Genomic DNA, 13,611 nt, shown 5'->3' on the forward strand with positions numbered 1-13,611 from the left:
CTGAGAAAGGTGAAAATATAGCCCAAGATCCTAGGACAAATTAATATGTGAACTGCAATGGAGTCTAGGCCTATTGATTTTAATGCCTCTGTGCTTTCCTGTGCACCATATTGATATTTTTAAAACAAAAATATAATTAATATGTATTGAATGCCTATTGTCAGGTGCTGTGGTTATTATAATCACAGATCTTATCTAATGGCATCAAATGGAACCTTGAAAAGAAATATATATATATATTTTTAAATGGTTAGCTTCAGGATGATCCAGTAAAGATCAGGGTGCTTCTGGCTTCAAGGGGCAAGAAAAGTGTAAAGAGGCAATAAGAGAGTTGGAAAAGTCGACAGGTAAAGACACAGCACAAAGCATTAGAGGAAAGTAACTGTTGATTTAAAACGAGGAAAATCCTTCTCATAATTTGAACAGCCTGCCTACGGAACAGGCTGCCCACCCACCGCTGTCACAGGAGGGACCCCTGAGCAGAGGGGGTCCCCTGAGCACACACATGATCCTAAAGAGCTGTGAAAGGAACACCATGCTTCCCTTGGCCAAGCTAAACTGACTTTTAAAAAAAATTAATACCCAGTAAAAGCAATGACAAACAGAAGGGCTTTAAGGGTGTAGTGCTTTTTTATGCTGCTTTTAAAAAAAGGAATCAATGAACTATAATATTTAATTTTTTTTTTTAAGATTTTATTTATTTGTGAGAGAGACAATGAGAGACAGAGAGCATGAGAGGGAGGAGGGTCAGAGGGAGAAGCAGACTCCCTGCCGAGCAGGGAGCCCGATGCGGGACTCGATCCCGGGACTCCAGGATCATGACCTGAGCCGAAGGCAGTCGCTTAACCAACTGAGCCACCCAGGCGCCCAATGAACTATAATATTTAAAACTGTACATTTACTATATTTGGTTCTTTTGAATGCCTAGCCAGACCGTCTTGAAATGTGCTAAGGGAACTACAGTAGCTTAAGAAACGCTAGCTTTTCTTTAAATTAGAAAGAGGAACATGCTGAAACGGCCACAGACAGGCCAGCCTGATCACTTGCTTTTGCCAATCGTCATTTTACATTACTCTGTTGTCTTTTGTAGTGACAGAATGACAATTTCATCAGTGGAAGGAAATTTCCTGAAAGGTCAGTAGGGAAGGCAGAAAAGGACTGACACAGCTTCTGGGCTCCACAAGGAAATGTCGACGGGAAAGTTTTATTTGGAGTGGCTGTTACTATGGTTGAATATTATATGACAGGTCATTATTAATCTTGCTTTGCTTCTATGTCAGGACTTGTCCATGTTTCAATTTTACAAGCAGAGACTGATTTTTATTTCACAAAGCAAGTGCATAATAAATATAGAAACACAGGAATGATGATAGTGATGTAACTCAGGTGCGTTAAGGCTGCCAAACACATCCAGACACGAGAATTTAAATCAGAGAGATCTTTACATGGAGTCACAAATGGGAAGTTTATAATCTTCCTATAATTGGGCAAAACAGATAACACAAAAAGAGGATTTAAGGAAAAAAGATGATGATGGTCAATGGGTAAGTCTCAACCTTATTCATGTGTCTCAGATTTAGAAACGATCCTGATTTTTAAAATAATCATAAGAGCTGGAGGATTTTAGGGGCAAGAATTACAATGGTTTATGACATAAAGGTTTATCTGGAACCTATTCGTGGAATCTTAGTCGCTTTTGTCTCACTCGGGAAAAATTGGCCATAGACTTCCTGGGGCTTTCATTCCGTTGGAAACTTACATTTGTCTCAAAGCTGACTGAAGCTGGCGTGGTTTAAAATGGTATTGGTTTCAAATTTAACTTCATTCAATTTAACATTGCACTTAACAATGACTAGCCAAATCGTAGGGTGATGCTTACATGAGTAAAATAAATCCCAAATGTCTGCAAGGTCTACCAGCCAATTGAATGATTGGAGATTGAATTGATAAGAGATCAATTTGTAAATAAAACTCTGACATCAAGACACAAAAATGTACTGGTGGGACATTTATATTGATGAAGTATAAACCTGTCCCATCTCGTGGTTCTGGAATGGAGTGGCTCATATAGCATTTGGATATGGCTTTAGTCAGACATATTCTCATGTATGTTTTGTTTATTTGTTTAAATCCTGCCAAGGGGGCAAAATAGAAAGTTAGAAAAATAGGAAAAATAAGCCAACAGGGTTGAAGAGCACTCAACTATTGGAGAAAGCAAAAACACTTAAAATTGATCAATGGAATCACCTTTTCTCATTTCTATTTTTTTCTCTTTTTTCATTTGCTTCTCTACTTTCAGATAAAAAACTGCAAAGATCAGTATTGAAATGATGGCTACGTCATTGGTGGTTGTTGTATACAAGTTTTGTTCCAGTTTTTGAATCTCCAAAACAAGGCGAACTCATTTTCTTCTGCTCTCCAAACACCCAATTCAGTTTCTAGGGAGAAATCTTAGAGGGTTCTATACTACTTGAATTTGCAAGATTCCCTTTTTAGGCTTTACTTGCTCAACAGCGCAATGGAAGATAAAACAATGAACGGAGAAGGACAAGCAGCTCTCCAGCAAAGGAATCTGTTAATTCTGCAAAAGTTAAGTGAACCTCGTGTTTGCCAACCACCCGGGCAAGGCATCAGGGACTCAGAGATTACTAACACATTGCCCTCAAGGGGATCGCCAGCACCCAGGGATTTTGGTGCAGTGAAAGAAATGCCAACTACCACGTTAAGGGTATGTTCTACCAATCTCCTGGGACCAGAGCAATCTCCAAGACAGATAACTATTTGTCGGTGACAGCGTCCTATCAGCAGGTCAGCTGTTTGCCACTTCCTTCACTGAGAGTTTGGGTGAATTCATTTAAGGGCATCTGTAAAGCAATTGCAGCTCTTTAAAATTGTCATTCTTGGGGGGCGCCTGGGTGGCTCAGTTGGTTAAGCGACTGCCTTCGGCTCAGGTCATGATCCTGGAGTCCCAGGATCAAGTCCAATATCGGGCTCCCTGCTCAGCGGAGAGTCTGCTTCTCCCTCTGACCCTCCCCGCTCTCATGTGCTCTCTCTCTCTCAAATACATAAATAAAATCTTTAAAAAAAAAAATTTGTCATTCTTGGGGCCCTAAGGTAATGATGGCAAATACACGTGTACTCAGGAAGATTAGTGAACAGGGCACCTTGGTTAGTTCAACAATCGTTTTAACGGATAATGATCATAGGGGCCATTGCGGCGTCCTCAAGTTCAGAGGCACAGAACACACACTTTTTCATGGCTGCTTCAGCGTCTTGTTCTGCTGTGAAGTAATTATATCGTGCAATTCTGAATGCAGCACAGAGGCATGACCGCCTTCCCTCCGTCTTTGCCTTGTCCTTTGCTCATCTGCATCCTGCGAAAAACTTCCTGGTCTTTTCTGGCCCAACTCAAGCCTCCTATCCATCTTGCCTGACTTTCCCAGTCTTGAGGGTTTTACTGCATCACTTGCTGCACTTTTAACTTCCATGTGAACGTCTTGGTCACCTCAACCCTTAAATCTCCTCTTTGATAACTGGACTCAGGCCTCACGTCCCAGAACACTTCACCCAAAGTCACACTCATGGCAGAGGTTCAACACCCAATGCTCCGTAAAAGAGATTATCATCACAGAAGATAAATGTATTTTAATGACTAAGGTTAATTTTGCCTTTTTTTTTTTTAAGATTTTATTTATTTATTTGACAGAGAGAGACACAGCGAGAGAGGGAACACAGCAGGGGAAGTGAGAAGGGGAGAATCAGGCTTCCCGCTGAGCAAGGAGCCCGATGTAGGGCTCGATCCCAGGACCCTGGGATCATGACCTGAGCTGAAGGCAGACCCTTAATAACTAAGCCACCCAGGCACCCCAAATTTTGCCTTTGATAAATACTTTCTGTCCTTTCCTAAAACTGATCTGATATTATTTTTGACTGTCTAAAATGTGTGAAAAGAGTAGAAAGAGACATAATCTACGAACGTATCCATCATTTGATTGTGATGGTCCACACGCAGAGAAGGAGACACTCAACACAGACTTTGGGTAAAAAGTAGAGGGTTTCAAACACCAGGTAATTAGGAGCGATGAGGTGGCTTTTTAAAAATGTGAGCTTACTAGTTTTCTTCCCTACTGCTTTAAGAACCTGTATTTCACCAAGCAGTTTATTGTATAATTGCTCATTTCTTTAATTAGCAAGCCATTTAATTAACACATGCTTATCGAGGGTTTGTTATGTGTAAGGATCGGCTCTAGCAAATGTGGAGAACATAAAAAAAAAAAAGAATAAAATGCCCTCATGTATTGTGGGTGTAAGGATGGTAGATTAGAAAAAGACACTGGGTAGCAAGCTACGGAGGTAAAGAGTGGACAAGCAACACTGAAGAGAAGAGTTAAGAATGTACAGAGAGCAGAGAGGTCTAATTAGACCAGGAAGTTCATGTTGTGCATTAAACAAAATGTTTGCTTAATAAATGAATGGATGGTAGGAGGGCATAAGCGAGAAGGGCATGCGGAACCCAAGGAGTCATGGGCTCTGAATACAACTGTCAATTGCTAAAATGGGAAAAGTGTTAATTTAAGAAGATTCATTAGGCAACAGGGTTCAGGATGGACAAAGTAGGCAGAGCCAGGACAGACATTTGGTAGCTATGGTGAAGGGCCAGTGGGGAAGAGCCCAGAACTGTTGGTATTGATAAGGAAGAAATCAGGGACAGATTCGTATCATGCACCCATGTGTCATTGTTCCCTCCCCATTTCCGCATTGCCAGCTTTCTCCAAACTACCTTTTCCTCCTCTGTATTTTCTTCTTTCCTTCTACCTAATCCTTCCCTCTCAATTCCTCAATGAAAGAAGGCAGAGCCAGTATGTTCATCAAAATGGTGGAATGAGGAGTATAGGTCTCTGGAATCACCCTGCCTGTGGTGATTCAAAAAAGATTCACTTTTATGAGGTTATCACTTGCCTGGCCAATGAAAACACATCTGGAAGAGCCTACAAAATGCCACGTTCACAAGGGAGATTTAATAAATGTATTCCTTCCACCACTAGTCTAACCCTCGTTAAATCAAGCAACAAAGTTAGTATCATCAAGGTCCACAGTTCTGTGCATTCAGAAAAACCGGCTCAAGTAGAAACTCCTCCAGCCAGCCCTCTGTGATGTCATCTGAGGAAGGGATTTCTATTCCCCTGAAACCCATGCCACTCATGTTTTATGTCTATTGCAGTGACTGGTGACTGTCCTAGCCCTTGAACAGGCCTCATGCCATAGTCATTATCCCCCAGAGCACATGATGCACGACCTTATACAACAGGGATGTTCTGTTGTTCAGTGTTTGTGGAATGAATAAATATTTTATCAGCTACTATTTTAGGGATTCTGATAGTCCTGTCCCCAGGAAACTGAACTTGCTGCCTTAACCAACAAAAGTTGCCCAGGCTAATGGTTTCTCTTAGCCTAGACCTTGTGAAATGTATGGGAAATAATCAATTTCCTACCTTCCTCTTGCCCCGAAGACTTTTCACAGAGTATTCCCTAGATAATCAGGTTTTGCCAAAGCTCCGTATCTCACAAAGAACACTGTGAGCAGTTGTAAGGTAGACTTAGGGGTCATCTGAAGGAGATCTTTGGCCCTCCCAGGGAGTAGTTCAGACATTTAACCGTATACATCTTAAACACAAGCTGATGTGTGCATTTTCAAATAGTGAAACTTAGCTCCCCCTCTGCCCCGCTGTACTGTGTGCTGGAGCCATTTTCCAAAGGCTCAGAATGGGATTAATTTCTTGACTCTCTTTAGAGCTGCACACTCATTATGGGCTACCCATTCTTCATTATCTCTGTAGAGTATTATTGGCACTATCCTGTATCTGATAGGGGGCATTGTGGCAGTTAGAGCTTGGCAATCAGGCTGCCCTTTGACACGGTGATGAAAAGGCTTTTTATTCAAGCCTTGAAAACAAATTAACGAATTTGAGAATGATGTTCTAAGCAAATGGGAAATTGGGAACTATGACTGCTAAGTATGGTAATAAAGAACTTTCGGCGTCTGATAATGGTGTGTGTCAGAGCGATTGCTTCTAAGGATGTCCAGTATTGTGATGAGAAAATGGAGACACGCACATGTGGGTGGTTATCTTACTTCAAACAGAAGCCACGCATCCCCCCACAACCCCCACGCGGCCGCCACTCCCCCCTCCCGGCCACTTACAAAGCAGCCAGACCCTTCTAGCTAAGGCATTTTTATTTTATGTACTCCCTGAGATCTTGACTCTTTTCAGTCGCTAAGATAGAGAGGGAAGGAATGCTCATAGCCCGAGGTGCTTCCCTCAGGAGGAGAGACGCTTCTCTTTCCTTTTTTGCCCGCATACCTGGTAACTTTAGAGGGAGAATACTTTTAGATGTAGCTGATCTGGCTTTTTTTTCTTCTTCTTTTTCTTAATCTGTGATTTCCCCCTTCCCCCAGTTAGAAACACAATACATTGTCACTATAGAAAATATGAGCAATGCAGAACACCAAAAAAGAAAAAAAATATTAAAATTATCTATAATCACTCCACTCCGAGATAACCACAGTTAAATACCTATTTCTTCCTTTAGAGATTTGAGATCATAAACGAACATTTTATTTTTAACCTGTATTTGTAAGTCAAAACTACAGAGTGAACACTTTTTCTATTTTATTTAATATTCTTCTCTAAGAGTATAATATTCCAATTATAGATGTACCATAATTTATGTGACTAATCTCCCAGTTTGGGACAATTAGGCTGATTCTGTTTGAAGGAGGATACTGTAAACAATAATCTGGTGACTAGCCTAAACCATAAATATTTATGCAGGGAATAAATTGCTGGGAGTAGAATTTTGAGCCAAGAGAATTGCCCCCATTTCACAGTCATAATGCCGAAATATAGCTGACCATCGTTAGCATAGGAGAGGACAGGGCCATTCGGTGGGGCCTGCCATCAGGAGGCTACCTGGACGCGAGGCAGGGCTATGCAGCAGGCTCCTGGCTCTGCTCCCTCCCGGCTGGACCGGGCAGGTGCCCTGCCAAGAACACCAATCTAAGATGGATGATCAAGGACCGCCGGGTGGGGGGGCTTGTGACACAGTGGTGTAGGAACATTCTTCCAAAAAGATTTGTTTATTTTGCACTTAATGAGAAGCTGGACTATCAAACGAGAGACAAGACATTTGTGGCATCAAAGCCCACTCATCACTACTGCAGCTATATGAAAGCCGACATCTGGATCAGAAAGATGGAGCTTCCTCGCTGATTACATTGGGGCCAGGCCTCCAAGAAGCAGCCTCCCGAGAGGCAGCATTTCTGCAATTTTTAGATGTCAACTAACTTTAATTATGGGAAGCCACACAGCGTACCAAAACAACCAAACCAAATGGTGGAATAAGCGGCTCCTGGATCATACTGGTCATTTCGCAGCGACCATCAGCCCACCCTCCAACCTTCCTGGAGGAAGAGGTAGCATTTATCAATAAGATAGAATTTTAAATCCTGTCACGTTGCTGCTTTATACTGACACGAACCCTAGGAGCCCCGGACTCACTAAAATGCCACGATTTTCAGGTGGTTGTCATATTGGCTTTCACTTTCCCCCAAGTGGTTGTTGCAAGAATAAATTTCAGGGAGTGCATGTTCCAGGGGCTGGCTTTTGCTATCTTGCTGAGTACAGTTCCTTGCAGTACAGTTCCAAATGTGCCAGGGAGGGTCCTGCTCTCATGCATTATTCAGTGACTTCCGTGATTATTTGGTTCAGAGGCGCCCTGCTTTGAGCTGCCTTGCTGAGATTTCTGCGTGAGGACGGCTCAAGGCTCTCTGCTCTGCAGAGCTGTCGTTTATGCATGTGGGCACCCGCCTGCAGCCTGGAGCCGCCCCGGAGTGAGATAAGGCCCAGTTGCGTCCCACTTGCAGGTCTGATCCCAGCCGGGCGAAGCAGAACACCAGATAGAACACTCAGATTGTGTTATCAGGGCCACGCGTGTTCAGCTGGGCTCTCTTCTTCGCTAATTTCCCAGACGCTGCTTTTAACAAATGTGAGAATTACACAGGGTAGAAGCAACGAGGTGTTTCCATTGCAATTGTTTTGCTCTAGCCAATTTGGAAAGGGAAAGAAGTAAATCAGGATGTTTAAGAGCAAGGCACGTGCTTCAATATTTAGGTTTATATCTGACAGCTTTGATACAGATTTTCCTAAAATATCTCAGGAACTTAAAGAAAAAAAAAAAAAGTCATCTCCGTCCAGATTTTGCTGTGCTCTTCCATAAAAGATTCTTCTGAGTTAGGATTTTCCTAGATTCTGCTATCAGGACTTGGCAATCATTTTAGGATAGTTCACGAAATACCCGAGAGATCCCTGCTTGATTCCATTCCATGCCAGTTCTCAAAGAAAGAGTGACTTGGAGCTCATCTCTCAAGCAATGAAGAAGGAGCAAGCTAACCTAAAACATGCAAAGTTCCAAGTGGAACAAAAATTGGTATTAATAGCAGTACAATGGCTAACATTTATTGAGTGTCATCTATGTCCCGATATAGTTATTAAGTGCTGTACTTGCATTAACCAATTTAGTCAACAAAATAACCCTTTGAGTTACACAGGCTTTTAGATGATGTCTGTAATTTCACAAAGATCTCACAAAGAGAGTTCTGATGGTCTTCTTGTAGGAGTCAGGCTGTCTTAGAGATGCAGTTTGTAACTTAATGCTGCAGTGGTCCCGGGTTTGTTGAATTCAAACTCTAGAAGCAAAATGAGCATCTCGGGGTGAGGGGTTTGTGGTTACCTGGGGGTGGGATGGGGTGGGCAGCAGGAAATGAGGGTCGGGGAGGGCAGAGGGCTTCTCTCAACCTCTGGAGTATATGGGTCCAGAGGGTCCTCTAGATAGTCACAGCTTAGCACTTCAGAAACAATTCTCCTGACCTCAGCATGCACACGAAACTGCATAACAGATTTGCACTTGAGCTACAGAGACTAGTGGGAAAGACTGCAGGGCAGCTGCATCCCTTTTTAACACTCCTGAGGAATCTAGAAGCCAAAAGCTGTAGTAAGCTCAGGACAATAATGGATGGTTGGAAATTGCGGCCCAAGAGAATTCAGATAAGCCAGAGCTCATGCAATGCCATAATTCTCTTTCTGGCTTTAAAATAAGTCCTTTTTTGAACGCAATCGGCTACGAAATCTCAGACATGTGTTCAAAGGAGGTTGCTGAATCCTGCAGTTGGCTTTTATTTCGGAAGAGCAGATTCGAGAAAATGCAAGTCAAGCTCTACTCATTTGGACATGGCAAGAGCACATACTTTCAAGCATGCTGGAAACTTCACTTAACGTGCAGTGGAAAGAGAATAGGTTTGAAGTCGGAAAGATCTGGATTTCAGTTTCGGATCCACCTCATTCTTCATGTAACCTGGTTAGCTGACATGACCTCTGGGAGCCCTGGTTTCCTCATCGAAATAGCCAGGGTATAGATGCTTACTTCACAGAGTTGCCAGAATAAAATAATGTAGCTGATGCACAGCAGCCCCTCCACATGCATGCACATCCTCACCTTCAATAACTGTCCTTCCTCCGTGATTATCAGAGCCTCAGAAACAACCCCAAAACGGTGAAGTTTTAAGTATTAAACAAGCTGTGTTAATAACAAAAAAAAAAAAAATGAGAATGCTTTCCTATTTGTGAACATGCTTACAGTTTTCAAAATACTTTCCTCATCCTTTATTTCATTTGATCATCAGGAAAAGACAATATCATAGCAGGATTTTACCGATGAGGAGGCTGACACCCGGGGATACGAAAGGATGATCCCTCCGGAGGTAAAAGAACTCAGAGGCAGAGGCAGTGAGACTTCTCTTTCTTTTCCTCTCCAGCCACTCTATTCATTGATTTGTTGATATAAAAATAGTTTTTGATTATGTCTTCCATGCCAAACACTGTGCTAGGTTCTTGGGATGTAATGGGATGTAATTACATGTTGGGATGTAAAGGTCTTGCAGCCTGACCCCAAGGCATTGACTATGTAGCCTTCTTTGATGATCCCACACTGTTGTGTTTTGCTCCAACTTAGTCAAGTTGGAAAGAAACCATGGAATTTGCACATTATTCTATAGTTTGGAGTTTCCACTGATTTGTGTATTAGCTCATTTTCTCCTTGAAACGCACAGAAAAGGGGGACCCAGAAGAAACAGCCAGAAATGCCAGGATACGGATATACCTTCAGGTAATAGTTAAAGTTGTAGAAAAAAAAAATCATTCTGAAATAATAGACTGGTATTTCTAAGTCAGCAGTGTTGTGGACCTCAATCTGGAGGCACATAATGCATGGTGGTCTCTCTGTGATGCCAGTAGATCATTAAGAGGTGATCATTAAAGGATTGCAAGATGGTGATATTCTAATTCCATCATTTCTGCTTCATTTGTTAGCTGCAATGCTTCTATAAGGAGAAACTTCCCCCATCCACTATTTGATCCCCCAAGGTATAGTTGATATAGATAGGAAAGGTAGATGAAGGTTTGACTCATGTTATTTCCTGTTTTTCAAAATCATAGACGGCTTTCCTAGAATCCCCCAGAAGAGCTTTTTGTTGATGTCATTTGTTTGTTTTTATATCATTATTAGCATGTGAATTTAAACATAGTGAGTTTCAATACATTGCAGTCATTATACTTATGTGATGTTCAAATTCTCTACTTTTTGGCCAGCCGGAGCTTATTCAAGATGGAACCTGGGTCCCTTTATACAACCCTTGTAAGCCTTTTATGCATATTCTTAAAGGATCTCGAACACTGCCAAAGTTCCATATTGACAAAGACCAAGAAAGATGGAGTTAGAGCCGGAAATATGCCACCGCTCCTACAGAACAAAATGATTGCTGCTCAGCCTCCCCTCCTGGCCTGCGTTACCTCTCCTCCTGGCCAGTGTTACCTCTCTCAGTCCCAACCAGGCAATGTAACTGCCGCTTCTGCTAATTACACCTGAGCATTGAAAGGGAAACAGACCAGACACCATCTTTAACTCTCCCATGTCCTATCTAGGTCCAAACATCAGGGGGTTCTGCTCTCATTTCTTCTTCTTTTTTCCTTCTTCAATGCACATACATGACATTTTCGTCTGTGTTAGGAACAATAGGCAGGGCTAGTGATTCATTTGTGACTGGATGCCAATTTCACTCCACAAACTAATCTAGGAGAAACCAAATTATGCTGGAAGTAACACAGAGCCCTCATCAGGTTCTCTTCAAAATCCGCTTATTCACAATAACAGCCTGAGCTCCTTCCAGAAGCCCAGCTTATCACGTGGACACTCCATGGGATCTTCCAGCTGCAGTGGGCTCTAAAGCCCTGCTGTAATTCTGCCTAATTAATAAAGCAATGACTGAAATTGAGAAAAATATATGCATGATAATTTAGGTCTCCCAGGGAAGAAAATCAATTCGTTCTGTCTAAACTTTGCCTTGGGTGCTCCCTTCATCAATTCAAGTGTGGAGCACAGTGACCTTAAGTTGCAAACATATTTCTTCAGGCGTGATTGAAGCATCCGAGAGGTAATAGCTTTCAACGTGCATTTCTTAGAGATTTAAAAACACTCAAATGAGGATACTTATTTTCCCACTTTACTCTGCTATATGTAAATCAGAGAAAATAATCTTTAAGAGGTTCAAAATAAATGTAGCTTGGGGCTGCCAGAGTTAGTGTTACCTTTGTACAGTCAATACCTGGATTAAAAATAAGAGGACGCATCCCTTAAGATAAAAAAAAAAAAAGGAAGAAGAATGCAACTGTAATGCCCTTGCTCTGTGAACTTCCCTCAACATACCCCCTCTGCATTTGTTATTTCTCTTGGTGGTAAGAATCCGAGTTTAATAATCAGGGGAAAAAAAGGAGTCTGTCTTTTAAAAATTGACACCGTTCCCATCCCTGTCTTCCATTGACATGATGTGAAATATGCTGATGTTAATCTCCAATGAAAAGCGATTCAAAGCCATAACGCAGGCAAACAAATGTAGCCAAAAAGAGAGAAAGAAAAAAAAAATCAGCACAACACATCAACAAAACCCAGCTAAACGCGTTCCATCAGCTTTCAGTTTCAGTTTATTACGGCCACAAGAGGGCCCTCAAATCTTTCCAAACACTAGGGAAGGGCTGAAAACTGTTTTTCTAGTAATTAATTTCCACAAATCAGTATTACCTATTAACGTCCATTACAGAGACAAGCTACAGACTTCTGACACTTTATGCTCAAGTTAAAGAGAGAATTTCCTATAAAGATTCTAGGGGCCTACAGTGATTATAAGTCAAAAAAAAACCAACAACAACAAAATGAGTTGCACCTGTGATTTCCCGTGTCTGCTCTAGCATAAGAAATCCCAACACTGCACATTTCATCAAAGGTTAGAACTGAATCTGAAGCACTGTGTGTATAATGGAATACATTGACCTCCAGTGCATTTTAAAGGCTGTCTGCCTCCTTCCACCACATCGTGCACCCCCAAACAGCCAAGGAGGCTGATACACAAAAGTTAAAACGCAGTGACCCTTTCCTGGGGCCCGGGGAGCAGTTGCTAGAGCCATTAGTCCTGGAGGTTTTTGGCTCATGCTGAGAACTTTATGGTGTTGATGTCTGCAGCCTACACCACAAAAGACGCTTGCAGTGAAGGAGGGTATTTTAATTCTCTGTTAAGCCGGAAGACAGGCGTAGGATCTACTGTGGTACATGGGCAGAAAAGGAGGTTTCAGCAAATAAGGACAGACTGGAAAGTCCGCTTTCTCCAAAGCTCTGGCAGAAGAGAATAGCACCTATCACCCCTACCTTGGGCAAAATATGGGAAGAGAACAGAAGTGCTCCCAAAACATCCTGTCAGATTCATTAAAATATCAAAATCATCTTTGTACAAACTCAGGAAACCCCTCTGAGCTTTGATATGAAATGGCTTTTGATAATTGCCTTTTCTCTAATGGTGACATAGTCCCAGTGAAGGGTAAGGATTGGTAACAGCTTTACTGCCATAGGGCAGGAGTATTTCCATGGCATTTTGGGGATGTGGACCTTCTCCTCTAGAACTGGCAACACAAAGAGGGTTGAGGGAGGAGGGGGACACCAGCTAGGACAGCTCAATTGTCCCTCCTGATCAGAATTTCCACACATTCATTTATTTCTGAAATTAAGAATTATCATAGAGGAAGTCCCTGGTTCAGGAAAGGCCAGTGTTGTGCCTTTGACTCAGGCACCCAAGGGATGTGCTATGGAAAAAGAAATTCTCTCTCATGAAATCCTACACTGCTTGGCATACACCACAAATGCAAATTGAACTGAACCTTGTGCAAAGTGTGTACATTTTAAATAACACTCTTTAGAGTTAGTGGTTCTCCAAGTTTTTTTAAATTGAAGTTTAAATGACATACAATACAGCTGACCCTTGAACAACGCAGGGGTTAGGGGCATCCACCCTTGGCACAGTTGAAAATCCATTTATAACTTTTGACTCCCCCAAAACTTGACTAATAGTTTTCTGTTTACCAGAAGCCCTATCGATACCATAAACAGGTGATGAACACATATTTTGCTTGTCATACGTATGATGTACTGTATTTTTACCATAAAGTAAGCTGG

General features: G+C 42.0%; 1 protein-coding gene across 1 annotated transcript in view; it reads right to left on the minus strand.

Annotated features, from left to right (window-relative positions):
- HS6ST3 (heparan sulfate 6-O-sulfotransferase 3) overlaps positions 1-13,611 on the minus strand; it is a 651,074-nt gene that overhangs the window by 9,087 nt on the left and 628,376 nt on the right. The window lies entirely within an intron of this gene.

This window comes from Mirounga angustirostris, unplaced genomic scaffold (genome assembly GCF_029215605.1).
Source record: "Mirounga angustirostris isolate CCGP_5_RB_7025 unplaced genomic scaffold, mMirAng1.0.hap1 SCAF_3, whole genome shotgun sequence".
In the NCBI taxonomy this organism is placed as follows: Eukaryota; Metazoa; Chordata; class Mammalia; order Carnivora; family Phocidae; genus Mirounga; species Mirounga angustirostris.